The following is a 25,371-nucleotide window of genomic DNA, read 5'->3' as shown; positions in this document are numbered from 1 at the left end:
GGGAGGGGGGGGGCGCGTAGGGACGGGGGCGGGGCCAGGGAGCCAGGGGCAGGAGGGGCGGAGCTTAAAGAAGGTGGTCGAAGAAGAAAAGGAGCGGAAAGAGGCCAATCAAGAGCGGCCGAGCGCGCGCCGGGGGGCGGGGTCAGAGACCGCGAGCGCTTGCCCGGCGCCTTTCGCGGGCACGCGCGAGGCAGGGGGCGTGTGTGAAAGGGGGGGGGGGGGCTGGCGGAGCCGGCCGGGGGCGCGCGAAGCTGAGCGGGGGCGCGCTGAAGCGGGTCTGACTGACGGACTGACTGAGAGCGGAGCGAGCTAGAGGAGCTCCGGTGGAGACTCGGACCCGGCACCGGGATTCCGGAGGCTACGGTCAGGAGCAGGAGCAGGAGCAGAAGAAAAAGGCTTCTAGGTGGACGAGAGTCCACCAGTCGCGGCTCCCGCTCCTCCTCATCCTTCTCCTCCGGCGGCCGCCCTCGCTCCCTGCCTCCCTCCGCCCCATGGGGTAACAGGTAAGCGGCGAGCCCGACTGCTCATTGTCCGCTCCGGCTCGGCCCAGCCCGGCGCCTGCACTCGCCTCCGCTCCGCTTCGGGGCCCGAGAACTCTCCTCTGCCCGGCGCTCCCTACCCCTGCTACCCACCAGCCCCGAGGGTTCCCCCGGGGCTCCGGCGCCCGGAGCGATGGACCCCGCGCCCCGGTGCGCGGGGCGCCCCCTGTGGCCGGGTGGCTGCGGGCGGAGCAGAGGACCCGGAGGCGGCCGGGGCTGGGGGTGACAGGCACCGGCTGCCCTGACCCAGACCAGAGACGACCCCGCCACGGCGGTAGCCGCGGTCCCTTATGCCCCTTCTCCCGGCTTTGCCCCGCGCCCCCAGGCAGGGCTGGGGCTGAGGGAGGTGTTGGCGTCCGAGTCTCCGGGTCCGCCTCTGCCCCCTCCCTCAATTGCGCCTGGCGGGGGTGGCAGCGGGTGGCAGTTGTCTCTCACTCCTCCGGGCTAGCGGAGGGGGTGGTTGGAAGGCACAGTGATTCCCCTCCCTCCCTCCCTCCTTTTTCCCCTTCTCTGCCACCAGGTCTGACGGCGCCTCACTCCCATTTTATACCCTGGCAACACCTCTCCCTGAACCGCTTTGAACCCCCTGGGGCCACCGGGCAAGAACCACCAGCTCTCGGGGCTGCGGGGGGAGGGAAGTTGGAGGATGTCTGGGAGAGTGAGCGTGTGTGTCTATGTGGGGGGGGTGTTCATGTTGTACTGGAGGGGCGGGGGCGGGCGGACACGGAGACTCTGGTTTTGGAGGAGGGCTGTTACTGAAGCGAGGTAAGTCTGGTGTGTGCCAGGGTTTAACCCCACACCCCCTCCCTCCCCTTGTGCCTCCTCCTCCTCCTCCTTCCCTCCTCCCTGTAACCTCCAAAAGGGGAATTTTCCAGCCGGTAATTTCTGCTGCGTCAACACCCAGCTCTAGGGAGAGGAGACAAGGGGCATTTTAGTAGCTCCCACTGCCCATGAGAAGCTCCTACCCAAACCCCAGAATTAAAATTCTTCCCCCAAAACGCAGCCTATAGGCAAGTTGCACCAAGAGTTTGTGAAGAGTCTAGTCTCAAAACTGCCTGGAAAAAGGGGATGAGGTAATACAGTGAAGCTTGTGTATTTCTTTCTCTCTCTCAGGCCTGTTTTGGGTTATTGTCTCCCCCTAAAGCCAGACACAGATCGCCTGGCCTTGCCTCCATTTTAATTACAGGCTGAAATGGGGGAAGAAGTGACCCTAGAACAAAACTGCAAGATCATTTCTCTCCCCTTTGGTGAGGCAGCTAATTGAATGTAAGGCTTATCCAAAGGGTCTGAGATTTCTTTATATGTTGGGTAATAGATTCAGTGGGGGTAGCTTTCCTTTTTCACCCCTTGCTACCCAAAGGCATCTTTTATAAGGAGAGAGAGAAAGAATTGGACTTGAAGGTGTGTTTGCAAAATTAGGGTTCGTAATGCTGGCTTGGCTTTGTCTCCCTGTAAATAGACATGTCAGTTTCACAAAGTAATACAAGTAAGTGTCTGATAACTCAATCCCAGATGACAGGGAATGAAGCTGAATTTTCAGGTCTAGAAAGATTTCTAGTTGCTTATTTATTTATTTTACCCTCTCATTTAGTTTCTTGTCTGGTTAATATACCACAGATTCACAAAACCTGTCAGTAGCTATACTTCAATGAAATCTCAATGTTATGGGAGAAAAATGCTTTTGACACTTGATAAGGAAATATAAACAAAAGAAAGTTTAATGGAGATTAGCAGAGAATTTCCTTATGCTTTCTGTTTTACCATCTCAGTGATTCATTCATCGTGGATTACAGTGACAAGATTATTATCAGCATTGTTTAAAGAAATGCTAATTAGAAAACGTGTTTTGCAAACAGCACTGAGCAGACACCTGTACTGAAGTTCTCACTTGCATTTTAATCGAATCAGTTATTTCATCTTTTATATTTGATTTATTGTAATATCTAACTTTCAGATTTTTTTTTTTTAAAGACATTATAGGTTCACTTTCTACTTAAGCTTCTCAACTCTTTATTATTGGTTTATTTAAGGTATTTTATCTCTAGGAATGGAAAATATCTTTTGTTCGTAAAGAATAATTATAGTTAAGGATTTCAGAGTAGAGTGAATAAGAGTATCTTGTTGCAGAAGTTCTTCAATTTGACAACTTTATGGATCTTCCTGGATCAAAAGATACTCAGAAGTATCTAATCTTTGGAATTACTGTAAGATTTAATAACTTACCTACAGTGTGGCCATATACTTCATTTAGTGTACCATAAATACACAAATGTGTATTTTTTAGTGCAAAGTTTTGTAATTATTTTGGAATCCGTCATAAAATGAGTTGCATTCAAAGCATATTTAAACATGATAAAGAATATTACTGAGGTATTTGGGGATTGAAACCTAAGATGGAATCTATTGCCCAGTGGGCCAGCCCGAGAACTACAAAGGAATACTTAGATTTGTATTTACAGGAACTATCATTTACCTGTTCCTGAAAATTAGAATTTTGCTTAGATGAGATAATTGCTTTTTAATAAAAAATTTTACTCGTTTTTGTATTCTGATGTTTTCTCATGCTTAAACCTCAGTTAATATCCTCTTTGATAGATGTAAATGATTGCTGTTTATCCTTATGTAGTGAATTCCACCACCCCCTGCAGTTATGAAACAACCTCATTATATCACTGATTCATTTATACTTGGGTCAGATCTTGTCTCTGGTGTCCATAGTAACATATAGTGTATCTTTCTCACCAATAATGAGTGCCTGTAATATGGGTGGGATTTTTGTATCCTAAATAATGTTATGAGAGGATTCTACTTTGTCTGTAAATCTTGAAACTTATTGAATATTTTACAATTGGATTAATTTTGGGCACCTTGTTTCAATGTTAGCAAATAACTTATTTACAAGTGTTAATAAGCAGATTTATAATTTCATAATCTGAACTTTGAACACTGTCCTTTAACTGGCTTTTTCAAATGTAAAGAGAAATTGGGCCAGGTTGTCCCTGTGGTCTGTGTTTCTGGGACGGTTGTACTTGGTCTTTTCAAAGGGTTTTTTTATGACATCTCTAAGATTAGGAAAATGGGTTTAATGAACATGAAGTAGAGGGGGGGCACCTGATAAGCCCACAAATTTGATAAAGTTATTATTACTTGCTGTGACTTTGTAAATGAATCCATTTTTTAAAGTTGGTATCATCTTTCTCTTCTGTTGGGTTAAAGTAAGTTATGTATACTTAAAAAACCTTCCCCTACTTGTTTTAGAATTCTCCATTTGTTCTCGTTTTGAGTTGTGAGCCTACATAGACCTTAATTTTTTTCTTTTTTGCTAAGTATCACTTTCCCCCATTTACATTTCATTTTTTAAGTCTAGAAACTGTCATATAACAAGTAATATTTTTCCTTCTGTCCTTACTTAGGATATATTTTAATAAATTGTTTAGGGATGCTAGATTCTTTAGGATACTGTTCCTGCATCTTTTCCTGGATCCCAGTAATCTTTCTTTACTGCTAGATATTTATTTTTAATGGTTTAAATGAGGGATAAGTGAACATTCCTTTAAGCACACATTTTAAAGGTAGAAGACTTGGTTTTAAATCTCTGAAATGCTTTCTTCAGTTCTAATTGTTGTCCTTTTCTCTGGTTGTGGTTCCCTAGAGTCCTTTGCTTTAGTGTGCCCAATACAGGAAATAAAATTGCACCAGAAAAAAAACCCTAAGGATTATAGAGGAAAGGACTAATGATTTTTTTTTTTGTATTTCATCTTAACCACTTGTGTATCATTTAACCAAAAGCATTGATCATTTTCATGTTATAATTGAAAAAAATTTATACTATATTACTCATTAACAATGATGGAAAACAACTCACAATGTTTTCTATGAATGGTAAAAGGCATAATAAGAAAATATGAAAAGTTCCTAAGAAAATGATAGTAAATGTGGAAACTAAAGAGTGAAATCAACTGATTTTGTAAATAGGTATTACTGAGGTGTTCCTTTAAGTACATATACATGTGTGTGTCCTCATATATATACATTTGTATACACACATAATTGAATCATTGTAAAGATAATATTTTGACCTATAATCAATCAACAAGCATTTACTAAGTGCACTTTATAGGCAAGGGCTTTTATGTTACACAGTAGCGATACAAAGACAAACATGAAACAGCCACTTCCCTCAAGGAGCTTACTTTCTAATGGCAGATACAATATGTACATATAGAAAACATACTCATAATAAATACTAATGGTACAAAATACTTTAGGGAAGTATACTATATATAAATAAAGTCATCTTGAAATATCCTTTTTTAATGTGGGTTTCTGGTTAGTCTTGTATGTGGTCTTACCCATTAGGACTGCTATCTCCTTGACACCTGAAACTATCTTTTGCCTTTCTTTGTATCTCCAGTCCTTAGCATAGGGCTAGACACAAAATTGGTGCTTAATAAATGTTTTAAGTGTTCAATAAGTATTTATTGAGTAAATGTAATTGAATTTCAAAGCCTATTGCAAGTTGAAGATACAATACCAATCATTTATTTTTCATCAGAGATTGTATTGTGATTATATTCTTTTACCAAAAAATTAGTCTTGTGAAACACATCAAACAAAGGCCAACTTGCTCTCCAAGACTTCATGGTCTAATGGGGAAGACAGCATACCAAAAAATATGCACTATATTTCTTTTAACATATTTTTTAACATATATTGAACTAGTTGCCATCTAGGGAGGGGGAAGGAGGGAAAAATTGGAACACAAGGTTTTGCAAGGGTTAATGTTGAAGAATTGCATGTTTTGAAAATAAAAAAGCTTTAATAAAAAAATTACATCAAAAAATGTACTAACAAGCTATACATAGGAAAAATAGAAGATGGTTCACATAGAGAAGGCAGTAGAATAAAAGGAGTTCTTGAAGGACTTTCTGAGGAAAGTAGAATTTTAGTTGGAACCTGAAGGAAGCTGGGGAAGGCAGCAAATAGAGAGATGGAGAGAGAATTTTAGGCATGAGGAAAAGCAGTTCAAAGAAGAAATGTCTTGTGTGAAGAACAGTAAGGAAGCTAATGGAGTTGGATTGTATTGTGTGTGGAGGGGAGTAAAGTGTAAGAAAACTAGAAAGACAGAAAGAGGGAAATTTGTAAAGGGTTTTAAATATCAAACAGAAGACTTTAATTTTTATCCTGAAAGCAATAAAAAGCCATTAGAATTTATTGGGGTAGCTAAACTGCCTAGCAGTGGAATATTGGGCTTAAAGTCAGGAAGACTGCATCTTTCTGAGTTCAAATATGTCCTCAGACACTTAATAGTTGTGTGACTCTGGGCAAGTCACTGTTTAACTCAGTTTCCTCATCTATTAAATGAGCTGAAGAAGAAATGGGTAAACTACATCAGTATCTTTGCCAAGAAAACTTTAGATTGAGTAACAAAGAGTTAGAAGCAACTGAAATCACTAAACAATAGTAAAAGAATTTATTGAGTAGGTGAGATATGATATAATCAATTAACAAAACATTTATTAAATGTCTTCAATATAACAAGGCTAAGTTCTAGGGATACTAAAAGAGACAAAAGACAGCATCTGCCCTCAAGAAGCTTACAATCTAATGGGGAAGATAATATAAACACACACATACACATACATATATATATATGTGTGTGTATGTGTGTGTGTGTGTGTGTGTGTATATATATATATATATATATATATATATATATATATATATATATATATATATATGTAGTAAGCTATAAAGAGGTTAAATAGAGAATAATTAACAGAGAGAAGACACTTAGAATTAAGGGGCTGAGGAAGGCTTCCAGTAAAAGATGATTTTAGATGAGACTTAAAGAAAGTCAGGACTTCCAACAGAACAGAGAAGAGTGATCTTTTTAGGCTTATGGGACAGCCAGAGAAGATACTTAGACCCTTTATTTAAGTCATTTTGACAACTCAAGGAGCATGCGTTGGAGTGGAGAGAGACTTGTGCCAAGGAAGTCAATTAGCAAAACTGTTACAGTAGTTCAGGTGTTACAGGATGAAGGCCTGTCCTAAGATAGTAGCAGTGTCAAAGGAGAAAAAGAGGTGTAGATGAGAGATGTTATGGAGGTAAAATAATAAGGCTTTGGCAACAGATTATATATAGGAGATGAAAAAGAGTTAGGAGTTAGGGTTTGACAATGATAAAGAAGTTAGGTAAGGAAGGTTGGGAGAGAAGGGAGATAATGAAGTTTTGGTTTTGTTGAGTTTAAGATATTTACAGAACATCCAATTTAAGACGTACAGTAAGTAGTTGGAGATGAGGAACTGGAAGTCAACGGAGAGGTTAGGGCTACATAAGTATATTTGAGAATTATTAGAATAGAGATAATTGTTGAATCCATGAGAATGTATAAGATCACTGCATGAAATTAGTACAGAGGAAGAAGAAAAGAGGATTCAGAACAGTCTTGTTGGGGCACGCACAGTTATTGGGTATTGCTTGAGATGAAGATCTGGCAAGGTACATTGAGAAGAAAAAGACAGATATATAAGAGGTGAACCAGGATCAAGCAGTGTCATGAAATCAAAGTGAAGAAAGTATTTGAGAAAAGAGGGTGGTTAGCCGCATCAAAAGCTTCTGAGAAGTTAAGGAGGAGGATTGAGAAAAGGCCATTAGATTTGGCAATTAAGAGGTCATTAGTTTCAGAAAAGCCTGGAAAGACATGAGCTAATGCTGAGTAAAGTGAGCAGAACCAAGAGAACACTGTACACAATAATATCAAGATTATGTGATAACCAGCTATGCTAGATATATCTCTTCTCAGCAATATAGTGATCCAAGACAATTCTATAAGATTGGAGATAGTTTATCTCTCCATATGTCTCAGTATCCAGAGAGAGAACTATGGAGACTGAATATATATTGAAACATACTGTTTTTACTTTTTTTGTTGTTTGCTTTGCTTTTTTTTCTTGTGGTTTTTCCCTTTTGTTCTGATTTTTCTTTCACAACATGACTAATATGAAAATATATTTAAAATGATTATAGATGTGTAACCTATACTAAACTGCTTATTATCTTGGGAAAGGAGGAGAAAGGAGGAGCTAAAGGAGAAAGGAAGAAAAAAGTTGGAATTCAAAATCTTAAAAAAAAAAAAAGAATGTTGAAAACTATCTTTACATGTAATTGAAAAAATAAAATACTATTGAAATTTCTAAAAAGAGAGATCATTAGTAACTTTGGCAGAAGCAAACTTTTTAAATTACCCCTTTATAGTTTTATTTTTCACTAATTGTTTCAAAATAGAATGTCAGATGCATTCTTTATTGAAAAAAGTAGTGATAGTTTTCAACATGTCCATACTCATAAAGATCTTATGGTGTACTGTGCAAAAAGCCAGTTTTAAAGCATAAGTTTTCCTAATACTAGAGGAGCATACTTAATCATTGTTTGAAATAATTGCAGAAGAAAGTGTCTCTCCTTTCTTTCTCTTGAATTATTTTCAGATAGTATCTTGTCACTAAATGTAATTCTACTTTGATGAGAATTCATTTTTTTTCTGGCCCCAGCATAAAATTATGCAGAAGTGATACTATATGTGTGAATTATTTTTAATATATGCATGGAGGTGAGACATAGTCTTTGTTTATAAAATGTTTCTGTACCTTATTCTTTCAAACCCATAATTCTATTTATTTTGCAGCTATTATAACAATTATTTTACAGGATAATATATATCTTTATCATAGTTTTTATTATACACTGGAGAGCCAATATAACTCTGTTTTCTGTAAAAATTTGACCTAAGGCTAATCAGCTTTGTATCCCATTAAAGGGAACCTAATTATTGGAATACTCTCTTTCTCTCTCTCCTATGCATCCTCTTCTGTTTTCTGATACTGCCACCACCCTGGTGCAAGCCTTCATTACTTCAAATCTAGTTTATTTCAGTAGCTGATTGGTCTCTCTGCCTCAGATCTTTCCTCAGTCTAGCCTATCTTCTCTCGCTATTAAATTGATCTTTCTAAAGTGCAGATCTGATCATATCCCCTTTTTCCCATTCAATAAACTCCAGTGGCCCCCTATTTCCTTCAAGATCAAATATAAAATCCCTTCCCTGGCTTTAAAAGCCCTTCATAATCTGGCCCCTTTCCAATCTAATTATACCTTACTTCCTTCCATATACTATGTGATCCAATGACACTGGCGTCCTTGATGTTCCTTACTCACGATACCCCTTCCTAAATTTGGTGTATTTTCATCAATTGTCCTTCATATTTGAATTTGCTCATATCTACCTCTTGGCTGCCTTTAAATCTTCTCTTAAGTCCCATCTAATGCAAGAGACCTTTTTCCATCTTTCTTAATCTTGGGGCCTGCCCTTTGAGATTATCTCCAATTTATTCCGTGAATATCTTGTTTGTATGTAAATAATTGCATGTTGTTTTCCCCATCACACAGTGAGCTCCTTGAGAGCAGGACTGTTCTTTTTTTTGTTTTGTTTTGTTTTTGTCCTTTCATTGTGTCTCCAACACTTAGCATAAAGTTTGTCACAAAGTAGGCATTTAATAAATACTTGTTGACTTAACTTATAGTTTCATTTAAAAGGTAGCCCCTACAACATGCCAACAAGGTTTGCCATAGCAAGGCATCACTATCATTATTTAGGTCTCTATATTTTTCTTTTAGATTGGAGTTTCAAGGTAAGAGTAGCAAAGGGAAAAATATTCTTCTAAGTATCAATGAGCAAGATGTTTATCCAGATCTGTCAACTTTGTTTATTGAATATCTACTACTTAGAGATTTCTGTATTAGATGACATGATAACTTGTAAGGAAATTTGAAGAATTAATCATTGCCTTTAAGAAGCTTATGACCTAAAAGAGGAAATAGAATAAATATAAGTTATTATTTATGCAGAAGTGACAGGAATATACATGTGTGTAAAAGCATGTGGCTTTAAGTTTACACATAAATTCAATTATAATTGCTTAGAGATTACATATGTAATCAGCAGGAAAAAATGATAGGCAGGGCAAGAGGTTCTGTAAGTATTATAGCTGATGCCAAGAGGAATTAATCTAAAAAGATTAATAGAGGAAGTTTTTTTTAATAATAGCTTTTTTTTCAAAATACATACAAAGAAAACTTTCAACATTTACCCTTGCAAAACCTTATATTCCAAATTTTTCTCCCTTTTCTCCCCATCTTCTCTCTCACCTAGACAACAAATAATCCACTATAGGTTAAACATATTGTAAACATATATCCACATTTATCATACCGCACAAGGAAAACTTAGATCAAAAGGGAAAAAAATGAGGAAAAACAACAACAACAAAAAGGTGAAAATACTATGTTGTGATCTACATTCAATCCCCATAGTCCTCTCTCTGGATGCAGATGACTCTCCATCACAAATCTCATTGTTGAAAAGAGCCAAGTCTCAGTTGATCATCATATAATTTTGTTGTTGCTGTGTACAATATTCTCTTGGTTCTACTCACTTCACTTGAGATCAATTCAGGTAAGTATCTTCAGACCTTTTTGAAATCAGCCCACTGATCATTTCTTATAAAACAATAATATTTCATTACATTCATATACCATAACTTATTTAGTCATTCCCCAACTAAATGGCTATCCATTCAGTTCCCAGTGAAGACATTGTTTTTAACTATTTTAATGGAGAAGTAGTGGCAGAGAAATAGTGAAACCATTCTAGTCAAGAGGAATGATTTGTCAGTGATTTGGAGGCAGAAGGGGGTACATAGTACTTTAAACTCAATAAACATTTACTGAACACTTATTGTGTTCTAAGCACTGTGCTAAAAATACTGAGAGTACAAAAAATGCAAAAAATCTGTCCCTGATCTCAAGATACTCTTATTGGGAGACAACATGTAAATTCCTTTGGACATAGAAGATATATCCAAAATATATGGAAAGTAATTTCAAGGAAAACACTATCAGTAGAGGGGACCAGGAAAGATCTGAAGAGGATGGGATTTGAGCCGAGTCTTTAAGAAAGCCAAGGAAGATAGGAGCTAGATGTGAGGAGAGAGAGGATTCCAGACAGCCAATACAAAAGAACAGCATTAGAAGACAGAATGTTGTATGGGAGGAACAGCAAAGTAAGACCAATGAAGTTGGATTGTGGAATGTGTTAAAGGGAGCAAAGTTTGTAAGAATACTGGAAAGATAGAAAGGGGCTAGAATGTAAAGAGTTTTAAATGTCAAACAGAGGACATTATTTTTGAAACTAAGGATAATAGTCACTGGAATTTGATCAGAGAACAGTGTTCTAGAAACAGCTCTGTGCTTTAGGAAGATCAATTTAACAGCTGAATGGAGGATGGCTTAGAGTGGGGAAAGGCTTAAGGAGGGAGACCAATTAGAAGATTATTACATGTTACACTTGAAGAGAATGGCTATGATGTGTGTAGTGGGAGATGGAGTTGGGTAAAATATGACCAATTTTATATATAGCCTGAAATTTCTATAGGAAGTGTAGGCAAATGAAAGACATTAAATGTTTGTGTAATTTGCAGTGATTTTCATCTGTTTAGGGATTCCTTTCACCAGTTCAGATGGTAATCCATTCCTGATTTCTCATTTTTTATAATTTTTGTCCATATCTTTCCATGAGCCTTATAAAGAAGCTATATCCTATAAGCTAGGAAACTTGTTTCTTTTCTTTTAATATCTTTGGTTGCAAGGGTAGCACTTGGGTTGACTGTTTTCTTTCATTCACTATCTTATTTGTATATCTCCTTTCATGATCACAGTTGTCTTTTTTCCAACTTATAGATCATAGGATCACAGATCATTAGAACTGAAAAAAGACTTGAGGGATCATCTAGTGTACAACCCTTTCATTTTACAGATGACACTGAGGATCCAAGAAGTTAAGGGATCTACTAGCTATGTGACTATTGGCAAATATCAGAGCTGGGGTTTGAATCCAGGTCTACTGATTCCAAGTTGAGTGTTCTTATCACTTCAGGAGACTGCCTCATTATACACCACGTAAGTTATTCTTAGTAATATGCTATTACTTACTTACATCTTTTCTAAGTCTTAACATTTCCTTCTAGGACAGAATTCCAGATTGGTCCAAGAGCTAATTTAAAGTTGTGAAAAGGGACATAACAGAATTGATTTCAAGAAAAATTGTTCTTAAATCCATATATAAAAAGAAGGTGATAGGAGGGTTGGTAAGAACGTTTTAGTTAGGTCAGGCTTCAGGTGTTTAAGAGCTAGGCTGAAATTCGGAAAATGAAAAAAAAGAGTAAGGTCTAAGGAATTTAATAGAAGAAAATAGGCAGAACTTAATGATAAATAGTGTGAGTGAAAGTGAAGTTGTAATTGATTTTATAGCTATTAAATGAAAGGATAGGGAGGCTAGTGACAAGACTAGTGAATTACTTGGTAGAAAAATTAACTCTATTTTTAATATATTCAGTTTTAGATAGAGTATCTGAAATGTTGTGCCCTATAGACTGGGAAATCTAGATCAGGATAGAAAAGAGGCTAGTAGTAGAGAAGGAGATCTGTGTTAGTTTGTATTATTAGAATAGACTCATTGATATAAATGAATTAATCAGATTCTTTCCTAAAATGAACATTTTAATAATATTTTATTATTTTTCCCATCACATGTAAAACCAATTTTTAATATATTTTTAAAAATTTTGAGTTACAAATTCTTTACCTTTTCCATGTTCTCTCTCCTTTTCTTCCTCCTTGATAAGGTAAGCAATTTTATATAGGTTATACATGTGAAATCATGCAAAACATATTTCCATATTAGGCATGTTGTGAAACCTTCCCCCCATATACAAAGAATATGAAAACTAGTATGCTTCAACCTGAATTCAGTCTATTGGTTCTTTCTCTGGAGGTGGATAGCGTTTTTCATCCTGGGGCCTTTAAAAGTTGGATCATTGTGTTGCTGAGAATAGGTAAGTCATCTACAATTGATCAAGGTACACTATTGTTGTTACTTTCTATAATATTCTCCTGACTGTACTCACTTTCACTTTGTATCAGTTCATGTAAATTTTTCCAGGTTTTTCTTGAAGCATCCTGTTCATCATTTCTTATAACACAATAGTATTCCATTGCAATTATATGCCACAACTTGTTCATCAATTGACAGGCATCCCTTCATTGTCCAATACTTTGTCACAGAAAGAGCAGCTATAAATATTTTTGTACCCATAGATATTCTCATTCTCTCTCTCTCTCTCTCTCTCTCTCTCTCTCTCTCTCTCTCTCTCTCTCTCTCTTCCTTCCTCCCTCTCTCTCTCCCTCTCTCCCTCCCCTGAGGCAGTTGGGGTTAAGTGACTTGACTAGGGTCACACAGCTAGGAAGTGTTAAGTGTCTGAGGTCAGATTTGAACTCAGGTCCTCCTAACTTCAGGGTTGATGCTCTATCCACTGTACCACCTAGCTGCCCCGGTTTTGCTCTTTAAAAAAAAAACTCTGGGTTAAAGACCTAGTAGTTTGCTGATCAAAGGATATACACAGATTTATAGCCCTTTGAGCATAGTTCCAAATCTAAAATGAAATTTTAAAATATTTCAAGACTAGAATTTCTTCCTACTCTACCACAAAGCTGAATTTAAACAAGTATTTCCCTTTCTTTGAAAAATCTCATTTCAAATATTTATTATAAGATGTTAGGATATGTAGCACTCTTGAAAATATTTTCAACAACTTTTTATTATTGTTAATAATTATACAAGTTCTTTTATTCAGATATTTCAGGGCATTCAGGATCTCACATAAAAATTTTAAAGTTAGAAGGAATCCTATAATGACTGGATAACTTAATCTATATCCCAAAAGGAATATCTACTCTACCTGTCAAGTACTTATGCAGCTTTTGTCTGAAGACTTCTAATCTATTACTTAGTGAGGCATCCCATTTTACTTTCAAATATCTCTTCCTTCAAGGAATTTTTTTTCTGACATCAAATTTGCTTCTTTGCAACTTCCAGCCATTGCTCCTGGTTCTGCCATCTGAATCCAAAAAAGCCCAAATCTATTCCACCTGTTATCCCTTCTAATGAAGACAGCTTTCGTGCTTTTCTCACCTCCTACCCTCATTCCACTCCCCCAACCTTTTCCAAGCTAAACTTTCCCAGCTTGTCAATCAACAATCACATCAATATGGTACCTCCTCCATTTTTGCAAATTGTAATCCATCTTTACTTGACCATGTTGTAGAACTCTTATCCACTAATTTTGATTACATTAAATTTAAAATGTTTGTACAAACAAAATTGATGTAACCAAGATTAGAAGGGAAGAAGAAAGGTAGGAAAAACTTTTTTACAGCCAATATTTCTGATAAAGGCTTCGTTTCTAAAATATATAGAGAACTGAGTCAGATTTACAAGGATACAATTCATTTCCCAATTGATAAAAAGTAAAGGATATGAAGAGATAATTTTTGGATGAAAAAAATAAAGCCATGTGTAGTCATATGAAAAAATGTTCTAAATTACTATTGATTAGAGAAATGCAAATTAAGATAACTCTGAGATATCACTATACATCTCTCAGATTGGCTAAGATGACTGGAAAAGATAATGATAAATGTTGATGGGGATATGAGAAAACTGGGACATTAATGCATTGTTGGTAGAATTGCAAAATGATGCACCTCTTCTGGAGAGCAATTTGGAACTATGTTATAAAGGACTATAAAAACTGTGCATATCCTTTGATCCAGCAATATCACTACTGGTTTTGTATCCTAAAGAGATTATGAAAGAGGGAAAAGGACCTATATGAGCAAAAATGTTTTCAGCAGTCCTTTTCATGATCAAGGAAGTAGAAATTGAATAGATGCCCATTGTTTGGGGAGTGGCTGAATAAGTTATGGTATATGAATTTAATGGAATATTATTGTTTTATAAGAAATTATGAGCAGGCTGATTTCAGAAAACTCTGAAAAGACTGACAAACTCATGTGGAATGAAGTGAGTAGAATTAAGAAAACATTGTATACAGTAACAACAATGATGTGATGATCAATTGTGATGGACTTGGCTCTTTTCATCAATGAGGTGATTCAAGGCACTTCCAATAGACTTGTGATGGAAAGAACCATCTGCTTCCAGAGAGAGAATTATGGAAAATATAATATTTTCACATTTTGTTTGTTTGCCTTTTGTCTCATGTTTTTTTTTTCCATTTTGATCTGGTTTTTTTACACATGACAAATATAGAAATATGTTTAAAAGGATGTATATGTTTATCCTATGTCAGATTTCTTTGCTGCCTTGGAAAGGGGGGAGTAAATGAGGAAGAGGGAAAAATTTGGAACACAAGGTTTTACAAAAATGAATGTTGAAAACTGTTTTTATATATATTTAGAAAAATAAAATACCATTGAGAAAAAATAACTATCATCCACAATCTTTGAATATGCTGCAAGAAGATACACTCAGGTTGTTGGGAGCCTTTTTTTAGTTTTCTTGACATTGCATAGATAACATATTACTATATTACTACTTTTTAAAAATAAATTTGTAAAAAAAAAAAACCCAAAAGATATGTATATTAACATCAACAGGATAGTAAAATCCTTTATATATTTTGTTGTTATCCAGTTGTGTTCAGTTGTGTTCGACTGTAAAAACTCCATTTGGAATTTTCTTGGCAAAGATATATTGGAGTTGTTTGCCATTTCTTTCTTCAGCTCATTTTACAGATGAGGAAACTGGGGCAAACAGAGTGAAGTGGTCTGTCCAGGGTAACACAGCTAATAAGTGTCTAAGGCCTTGGATTTAAATTCAGATCTTCCTGACTCCAGGCCTGAAATTCTGTCCTAACTGCCATCTAACTGCCTCATTATATTTTTAGCATACTTTTATTACTGTTGATATTGTCTTCTACATGTTGCTTCTGTAGAAACATAGTTAATATGTGTTTTGGCCTTTTGGTTCTGTCTGCAACACTCTATATCACTTTAATTATATTTTCACATATATCTTTGAATTCTTCATACTCAAAATTTCTCATGGTAATATTCTATTCAATTAATTCATTATCATTTATTCAAAGCATCTTTTTATCTAAGCATTTCAGAGATATTTAAAAATATCATCTTGAAAATTCAAAGATTATCTGGGAGGAAATAATCAGAAAAGAACATCCATTGTAGAAATGGAGAATCATGTTTGTTTAAAAGAATTAATTGCTTTGCCCATGATCTTATGGAAATCATTGGTGAAACTCAGTCAGATTTCTTAACTCCTCTTCCAGTTTTGTATTCAGAAGACCACAAAAGGATTATACAGTAATTTTAATGATGCTAAAAATTAATCCATCTAGTCTTGCAGAGAGTTTCTTATCAACAGTCAGGACTTGATAATTCAGAAGAGGGTATTCGTCTTCTCAGATATCCTGATGATGACCTTTTAGTCTGTCTTAGTACTTAAACTGTATATACAGGCTTAGAGAAGAAAATGTCTTACCAACCTTGTCTTGAGTTCAAGCCCCCTATTTTTTTCAGGAAAACTAGTATGGTACAATGGCAAACTATTCCCAAATACCATGACAAGTGCTACTGTTTGGTCCATGTATTTCTATTTTTTTTTCTTTTCTTTACACTATCTCTCAACTATCTAGGTATGTTATTGTATTCTACTTTTTCAGCACATATTGACCATAGTGTTTATCCATGTTATCTTCTTTGAAGAAGAGGATTTAGTGATTTTATTTCTTAATATTATATGTAGATGAAGCAGCTCCAAAGATATCTTTATAATACTAACATCATAGAAAAGACAAGAGTTTATGATGGGAATTATATTTATGTAAAAGAAGTAGGATGTTCAGAAATGGAAAATTAGTTAGAAAAGGACTGGATTCTATATTGGTATATTATACATTCAAGGACTTGGGCTGTCAGAATATCTATAAGCAATTTATAATCCTTTGCAAAGGATTATATCTATTATACAAGACTGAAAGAGAAAATATTTAGTTAGAGAAGTGTTATTTAAATAAAAATGTTTTGAATTGAACTAGTTTCTAGTTAGCTTGTCACAGTGAACTTAACTGATTTCAAAGAACATTTAGCAAATGCTGACTGTGCAAAGTCCATTACAACATTTAAAATATGTCTTTTTTGGGATCTGTTTGTGTGAGATTTCTAGTGTAGGCTATAAATTTATTTTTGTAGGATTAGATCCAAGTTTTCAGTTTTAAAAGGTTGAGATAGTTTGACTACATTTTTTAGTTTTCTGTCCTTATGGTTTTCCTTCCTGTTATGCCATCTTTCTCCCCTCCCCCCAAAAAAAATCTCCCACATACAATGTTTTTACTAAATTAAAATTATAAAATGCCATGTGATTTTAGTGTTATTTAAAATTTTTGTGCCTATATTGAAGACCACTTCATTACTTTTTTTCTTTTTGGCTGGGGTAATTGGGGTTAAATGACTTGTCCAGGGTCACACAGCTAGGAAGAGTTAAATATCTGAGGTCAAATTTGAACTCAGGTCCTCTTGACTTCAGGACTGGTGCTTTATCTACTATACCAACTATCTGCCCCTTCATTACTTTTACATCTCTTTCCAAAATGTTAGGAAACTCATTATTTGAGTGATGATTTTAGTTTTTCTTATTCTTTAGAAACCGTAATAATAAGAAAAATTGATACAAAATATAATTTTTCTAGGAAGTTATTAGATTAAACATGATTTGTACATAGCCACATAGCCCCCATTTACAATAGAAATTTATTTTAATTTGAAGATATACAAGCTGTTTTTAATATAAATCACAAAAGCTGATCTGTTTCTTGCATTGGAAAAGTTACCTTTCTTCACTGTTTTGATTCCAAATGATTTGAGATGACCATGTTTCTGTCAGTATCCAAAGATAACAATTGATATGTTTGTACATGAAAGCTTATTAATCATGTAATATATTTTATCTGAAGGTAAAGTTAAATATCTAGAATTCTTTGGGGGGGAATAAGTTTATCACAAATATTTGCATTTAAAGTAAGTCATTAAATTAGTTTGCCTATTCATAATATACTCTCTAATTTTTTAGTTGAATATAGTTAAAGTTTATAGATTTTTCTATAAGTACTTACTGATGTTCTTTTGTCTAAAATGAGAGAGAAATGAATATAAATTTTGCCTTCATTGTTTTAGCTTTGATTAGTTTCAAGATCATATATTTTTATTTTTCAACTACAGGACATTTTGAAGAACTCCTCAGAGATTATTACTAGGAGCATTTTTCCTTGATGTATTAAAAAATGTATTATACTACTGTGACACACTGAAACAGCTAAAGAAACAGTTTTCAACTTTGGTATGTTTTAATACTTTTCTTGTGTTATTAACAGAGTAAGACAAGAATGAACCATTACAAATAGCCTTGGCTTTGGGGTAAAGGTTGACTAAATATTACTTTTTAAAATATCATGTGTCTTTGCTTCTATTGATAATTTTTTTTAGCTTCATAGAAATTTATTATTTGGTATAACATTTGAAAGTAGTTATAGGGAGTTCAAAAATAGTAATGGGAATTTTCAGAACACTCTCCATTCTGACCATATCTAAACTATAATATTTTGTGTCTGCTGATAGCCTCTGGTCAGCCTATAATGCGGAGTGGTATAATGGCAGTTAATAGTATGGTGATAGTAATGTGATGGAATAAAACCATCTTTAAACATTGGTATCTTTAAAACACTTTTTTTTAAAAGCAGCTCCTGAACTGTAGTAACTGAAACTGTAGTTCAAAAATCAAATTTGATTACTAATGAAAATTAAATAGAATAAGGATGATATGTTTTTATAATTCTTCTAAACTTCTTAGCATATCAAGCCTTCATATCATGTCATCTTCTTTGTGAAGTAGTTAAGGAAAGTATTGTTATGTTCATTTGACACATGAGAAAGCAGACATAGAGAAATTAAGTAATTTGCTTAAAATCATGTAGCTAGTTAATAGAGTTAACACTAAATCCAGTATCCTTTATACTGGGATTCTTAACCTACAGTGCCATGAACTTATTTTTAAAAAATATTTTGATAACCTATTTCAATATAACTTGTTTCTTTTGTAATCCTTTGTATTTTTTTATGCACTTAAAGACATTATTCAGAGAAGGGGTCTATAGGCTTTACCAGATTACCCAAAGTATCCCTACAAAATAACACAAAAGTATCCTTATATTAGCATTATCTAGAAGAATAATATGATGTAATCAAAATCTATGGTATTTAACTCCAAGATAAATCTGTTTTTATCATTTTGTAATATTTACATATCATAATTTTATGCCTTATGTTAGGCTATATTTTACATGCCTATATCATAACAAATTTAGATTAATATTAAATGATTTATTATAATCAAACTTTTGTATGTACATAGTAATTAAGAAAATTAAAATTTAAAAAATTAAAATTAAAAAAAATATACTTTTTTGCTTGTTAATAAAAATATTTTTGTGTATGCTTTTTGTTAACAAGGAGACTGTAATTATATTTAAAAGGAATTATGTAACCCTTTGTGAACCTGAAGAATTACTTTTAGTTTTTGTTTTTTTTTTAGTGTCTAAAGACTTCTGCCTGAACAACTGACATAAAATGATCTTTTAAATTATCAGATTTGAAGATAGTTAATGAATTGTAGAAAGATATAGTAAGATTTCTTTTTTAACATAAGAAATGTTTCACTTCTGGTCTTCATTGTATTTACAAAAAAGCACAAATTAAATTTACTTTTGTTTCTCTTTCCCTTGTGCAAAAAAGTGAGCATGTTATGTTCTTAAAGTTGGAATCTTTTATTTAAGAAGAAATTTTGTCACGAAATGGTTTTAGTATTTCATTAACATGGTAAGGAAATTTATACTTGAAATTTTATAACTAAAATGTTTTATAATTTGCATTCTATCAGTTCATTTGAAGGTATGCATTTTTATTTATTTAATATAACTATTTTAATTAGCAATAAGCATTAAAACCAAGAGATATGTAATATAGTCCTTCTAGTGAAATTTTAACAAAATAGATTTAACACTTGGAAATCAAAATATTATTACTCTAGAATTTATATTAGCTAATATAGTTATGTTTAATAAAGAAAATACTGGAAATTTGACTGATGAAGGTGGTTGGGTGGATTTTAAGAAGGTGAAGGGTTCTTCTCCTCTCACCTACATTTCAGTACAACTGAGCATGTTTTTGTTCCATCAACGTTCCCCAAATACTAAGGAAAAAAGTAGACTTTTCACAAAAGTTGCTAAGACAAGAGGGCATAGGCCTGATTTGCACTCTAGCATGTTAGAACAAGGCAATAATGGAAGACCAGTCAGTTAAAAAGTATTTTATTAGTGCCTACCATGTGTCAGATATTGTATTATATCCCACAGATACAAACGTATAAGATTTTTTTTTTAAAAAAGAACTGACATTTACTGAGTGGGATATATGTTCACAAATAAGTAAATCCAGTATGTATACAAAATTAAATGGCATGGAGGGGAAAACAAACAATGATGAAGAAGGGAAAAAATAGGTTCAAGAGAAAAGTGTAAAAGTGTACTTTTATTATTAATACTTGCTCTGTCTTCCGAAGTAGACTGTCAAATCCTTGAAGCAAGGGTTCTTTTTTGTTTTTTGTATCACTAATACTAAGCACAATGCCTTGTAATCAGTATACATTCAAAGGTATTTTGATGAAGGTGTCAGTATGCCATTACATAGTTTCTTCTTAGGCTGCAGATAAGAGAATCTAGAGGTGGCTTTTTGAAAATTGGTACCTTTTTTATGTTGTAATTTTTCAAAAATGAGTTTATCCTATATGCTCTGCTACTATTCTTAAGGAAATGTTTCAATGATCCAACATTAAAGGATAAAATAATTAACTTGTTTGGTACCAGATTCACATCTGGAACCTGGAATTGATTCTTCACAAGTAAAGGAAAATAGAGTACATGTGTTTGGTATAGTGAGGAAGAGATAATGCTTTTCTTGTCTCACTTTTTTATTTTGAAAGCGTCCAGCATATTAGGGACTTGGTTTCATCTTCTGTATTGCTTTCTTACCCCAAGAAGATGACCTGAATATTATTCCCATTAAAGAAAATGTGTGAAAAGTTAAGGTCCAAACCTTGAATCTGTATTGTGGAATTTTCCAACACTGAAATGTTTAAGGTTCTAGCTAGAGTGAGGGAAGATAAATATAGATTTCTCACATATTCATGCTAAATTTAACCTCCTGGCTGTTAGTTTCCTGTCTCCTTAATCTGTCCAGTACAAGTAGCATGGGACATATATTCAGTTTTGTTGTTGCTTTTAATTAGAAATTTGAGCAACCAAAGGAAAAAAAATAACATGTAGAATATATATTTCAAATTCATTTACATCACTCATAAATTTTTAAGAGCATTTATTCTTCTTTATTAGTGCCTACCATGTGTCAGATATTGTATTATTTCCCACAGATACAAATGTATAAGAAGATATTTTTTTAAAAAGAACTGACATTTACTGAGTGGGATATATGTTCACAAATAAGTAAATCCAGTATGTATACAAAATTAAATGGCATGGAGGGGAAAACAAACAATGATGAAGAAGGATTATTTTATATAATTACAACGATCTTATATTCTATTTACTCCCCATTTAGTTGACATAAATGTTTCTATATATTGGCAACTACTGTTTATTTAAAATCGTTTCATTCTATTAACATATGATTAACATATGATATTTTGCTTAATTAAAAGGTTTTAAATATTTGAGTTGTTTCTGACTTTTCACTTTTATTAAGAATACTGCTGTGACTATAGGATCATAGATTTAGAGCTGAGAGGGAGCTTAGATAAAGAAACTAAGGTCCAGAGAAGCTAAGCAAGTAATTTATCCAAGATTATATAGCAAGTAAATATTAGAAATGAAAATTTGAACTTAGGTCTTCTTACCTCCAAGTCAGTATTCTATCCATTCACTATGCTGCTGTATTTATAAACTTTTTATGTTTTGAGTTGTTTCCTTGAAATATATTTTCAAAAATGGAATTATTTTATCAAATGATATGAACTTCTTTTTGGCTTATTACATATTATCATAATTATTCTCCTGAAGACTGAATCAGTTTTGAATGACACCAGCAGTATGAATGTAACCGTTTTCCCACAGCCTTATTTTATGATCCATTTTTATTTCTATTTGATAGTTTTGTACACCTTCAGTTCTTATTTGAATTTTTTTCTCCCAGAATTCAATTTCTTATAGGTGAATAAGAGAATCACCATGTATTGAGCACCTACTATATGCCTGGCATTGTGCTAAGTACTTTACCAATATTTCATTTGATCCTCATAACAACCCTTTGAGGTAGGTGCTACTATTATCTCCATTTTACAGTTCAGGAAATTGAGAAACACAGTAGTTAAGTGATTTGCTCAGAGCTGTATAATTAATAAATGACAGCCTGAAGATCTTCCTGACTATATAGATATAGTAGAGGCCTTACCTGCTTTCCTTTCTGCCCTGAAAAGTACGAGTTAAATTTTTTATGATGAACTTAAATTATAATTAATTAGTGTTATCTATAAACAATGGTGGAAATGGACTGGGGGGAAAGAAAGGGAATGGTATGTGAGATTCATTTAATTCTACTAACATCCAAATAACTTAATGGCATTATAAATTATTTTATTAATAATAGAATTAGGATTTTTTTCATTCCAAAGTATCTGAGAATTGAGTTTTTAAGTAAATAGAAAAAAATGGAGAAACAATGAAACTTTTTTATGATTTTGATTTATGCCTTTTTTATATCACATTTGTGACCAAATAGATCCATTTCCTCTTTGATAGTGATCTTCCCTATGTAACAGAGAATTTTTTTTAAAAGGACTAAAAATTGGTTAAGCAAAACTAACTACCACATTGACCATGTTAGACAATTATATTTTTTCAGCATTTAAAAAAAAAACAATTTCTATGTTGATAACCAAAACATGCTACTAGACTATTTTTGTTGTTCTTTTGATCATAACCACAATTATGAGCACCTTGGAATACCTTGGACATTTTTGTATGTCTGGAGTTTCCATAGTGAGTGTTTAGAGGATACTTTCCCTTTTTTGTTATTATTAAACTTGAGTTTTTAAAATTGTTTTCCTTAAAATTTAAGTGATATTCTTTAGTCATGTTTGTCCCTATTTTATAAAGTAACGTAAGCTGCTAATCATAACTTAAACAGGGAATGTTTAATGAACATTTCAGTGTATGGCATAATGCATCCTTAGGAACCCACAGTGAGTTACACTTGTTATGCATCTCTCATGATAGACTTACAACTCCAAACATATATTAACAGTTCTTATCACTTTTTATGAATCATTAAAAAAATTTAATTTACAAATACTTATGGGAAAAACAGGTTGAATTTTATATTCAGTTACTAAGAGCTATCTCATAGATAAACATATGCCTACTTTCAATTGCTAACTTTCCCAACTGTGCTCATCCTTCTAGGATGCTTTAAAACACTACTTCATCAATTATTCCCTCATCTTTAATATCTCCTTCCCCAGCTTCCTCTTATCTGCCTGCAATTGTGCACAAATGTCCTTTTTCTTAAAAACCAAATATCAAAACTTTACCCCCTTTCTCTCTCCTTCTCTCTCTCTCAAGCTAACATTTTCCTTCCTTCTGTATTCCTTATGTATTCCTCCATCTCCTTTCACATCAATTTCTATTCCCAGGCTGGGTCCACAGGTGAATAACTATAATTTGAGATTTAGAGGTACTCTTACCATCTGTGCTTCTAAGACTATACTCATAATGCCACACTGTTGTGTAACCAGAGGATACAATTAGCTCAAATCAAAGGCCTTTACTGAGATGACATTGTTACATTCCTCCTGTTAACCCGGGGCACACAATTATAAAACTGTATGCATTATCACTTGTGCAAAGTGGGCACATACTTATAGAGAAATTGATTCATAACTAAATGTTTAATTTTCAGTATATTCACCCAGAATATATATGCAAAACTAGCCAGTACATTACTCAAGTCTGATGTTTTATACGATGTTCTAAAGTCCTCAGTTTCCATAGAGAAGGAAAAAAGATATTTCTTCATGTTTCTTCTTTGAGGTCTATATTGGTCATTATAATTTCATAGCATTTAGTTTTATTTATTATACTTTTATATTAATGTATTCATCCTAATACATTTTTCCTAATTGTGTTTACTTCATTTTGCATCAGTTCATATCTCTTTTCTTGTTTCTCTATATTCATTTATTACTGTAGTATTTCATTACATAATATACCACAATTTGTTTAGCCATTTCTCAATTAAGTAATGTGTATATATAAAATCTAATTATACTGTGTTTTAAAAAAAATATTAGGACAAATAACCCGACAATATAATTCTCTGGGGACAAAAATCACTATCCTGGACCTTGATTTTTAGTATTTTGCATACATAGAGTGCAGCAAATGAAATATATTCATGGCAGTCTTCAAATTTCATGGTTTTTGTGAGTTTTCAGATCTGGTGATTTATATGGTCCTTATTCATGAAACATTAAGTATTGTATGATTGAGTTGTAATGAATAATAAATGTAGATTTTTACTATTATAGTTTCTGTTTGTAGTTATTAAAATAGCATTAAAGTTGAAGTCTTTTTACTTTAATCTATAAGTAGAAAGGATTTCATGGAACATATTCTCTTGCTTTCAAGGTGACCTCATATGACTAATACCCAGGGATTAATGTTTACAGAGTTATTGATTTTATAACCATGTACTATGTAGCATCATCTTCTTCATGAATTAATATTTGCTGAGTTTTTATTAGGTGTTTAGGAAGGGACATTCCTGGATGAATCGAAATATATTCTCTTTAGGAGAAGGTTCACTAAAGCAAAATATTGATATGTGTTATTTTTATTTGTTCTTTTTCTTAGGATTATTAGACTCTTGGAGGCATTGGTTTTTATTGGACTATCCACATGAGGCAGAGGTGTTGCTTTACTTTTCTTTAACTTGATATTGACCTCTGGATCAATACTAGTTGGCCCTGGATCAAGAAATTGTTGAGTGAAGAGACTATCACTCAGTTCCTGATATTTCCTAGGATTATAGTGTAAATTTCAGCTATATCATTTATCGCCTGTAACCTTGGACAAGTCATTTAACCTGTTTGGGCTTCAGTTTTCTATTATGTAAAATAATACTGGACTAGATAATTTTTAAGATGCCTTCCAGCTATGTGATCCTATGATTTTAGTCCAATTCCAGTCCAATTTTAAAGTTAAATAAACTGAAGCTTAGAAAAGTTAAAAGTCTGTTTTCTGGTGTTACAAAGTAAGTAGATCATATTTTTAAAAAATAATATTTTATTTTTGCAAATACATGCAGAGATAGTTTTCAACATTCATTTTTGTAAGATTTTGTTTCAGTTTTTTCTCTCTCCTCATCTCCCTTACCCTCTCTCTTCCCCAAGACAGTAAGCAATCTGATATAGGCTAAATATGTGCAGTAAGTAAAATGTAATTTGAACCCTTGTCTGTCTTCACCCAAAGCCAGGATGCTTTTGTAATGCATTGTGCCATTTCTCGCCAAAATTTCTGTAAGTTCAGTGACTGTTATGATATACTTCCCCCCCATCCTCGTCCCCAGACAATTGAGGTTAAGGTTGACTTGCTCAGGCTCACACAGTTAGCTAGGAAGTGTTAAGTTTCTGAGTTACCACATTTGAACTCAGGTTGTCCTGATTTTAGGGCTAGTGCTCTATCCACTGCGCCACCTAGCTGCCCCAGTATACTTT

At 34.2% G+C, this 25,371-nt stretch overlaps 1 protein-coding gene across 5 annotated transcripts in view; it reads left to right on the top strand.

Annotated features, from left to right (window-relative positions):
* The first annotated feature begins 222 nt into the window (after window positions 1–222).
* ZBTB46 (zinc finger and BTB domain containing 46) overlaps window positions 223–25,371 on the top strand; it is a 162,049-nt gene continuing 136,900 nt past the window's right edge. For 3 of the 5 annotated variants that reach the window (XM_051976777.1, XM_051976776.1, XM_051976773.1), the window contains exons 1-3: window positions 223–503; window positions 11,410–11,552; window positions 17,751–17,868. The gene's annotated coding sequence lies outside the window, so the exon portion shown is untranslated. The remainder of the gene's footprint in view (window positions 504–11,409; window positions 11,553–17,750; window positions 17,869–25,371) is intronic. The other 2 variants (XM_051976774.1, XM_051976775.1) reach the window with 2 other exon arrangements.

This window comes from Antechinus flavipes, chromosome 2, assembly GCF_016432865.1.
Source record: "Antechinus flavipes isolate AdamAnt ecotype Samford, QLD, Australia chromosome 2, AdamAnt_v2, whole genome shotgun sequence".
Lineage (NCBI taxonomy): Eukaryota > Metazoa > Chordata > Mammalia > Dasyuromorphia > Dasyuridae > Antechinus > Antechinus flavipes.
The sequence above is the reverse complement of the archived record's forward strand: the minus strand, read 5'-3'. Positions and strand labels throughout refer to the sequence as shown.